A 604-nucleotide genomic window follows, 5' to 3' on the forward strand; every position below is an offset into this window, starting at 1 on the left:
TTTTATTCAGTATTTTTGCATCTATGTTCATGAAAGATATTGACCTATAGTTTTCCAAAAAGGTGGTGTCCTTTCCTGACTTTGGTGTCCAGAATATGTTTGCTTCATAGAATGAATCTGGGAGAATTCCATCTTTCTCTATTTTCTGAAATAGTTTATGTAGAATTGATGACAATTTTTCTTTGAATGTTTGATAAAATTAACTTGTAAAACCATCTGGTCAGAAGTTGTTGTATTACTTTTTTAATTTCTTTTTTTTGTAATAGGTCTGTTCAGATGTTCAGTTTCAGTTTCTGTTAGTTTAGGTAGATTGTGCATTTCTAGGTATTTGTCCATTGTCTCTAGGTTTTCATATTTGTTTGAGGATAATTTTTCATAATACTCTAGTTTAGCTTTTTTATTTTCATTTGTTCTGTTGTGATGTTGCCTAACTCATCTCTTATTTGCATTATTTGTGTTTTTTCTTTCTTTTCCTTTGTGAGTTTTGCTAATGGTTTATCGATTTTATTGACGTTTTCAAAGAACCAACTCCTAGTTTTGTTGATAGTTTCAATTGTTTTGCGATTTTCTATTTCATTTATTTCTGCTCTAATTTTTATAATTT

The sequence above is a fragment of the Elephantulus edwardii genome, unplaced genomic scaffold (assembly GCF_000299155.1).
Source record: "Elephantulus edwardii isolate Elephantulus edwardi_28Jun2011 unplaced genomic scaffold, EleEdw1.0 scaffold00180, whole genome shotgun sequence".
Taxonomy (NCBI): Eukaryota; Metazoa; Chordata; class Mammalia; order Macroscelidea; family Macroscelididae; genus Elephantulus; species Elephantulus edwardii.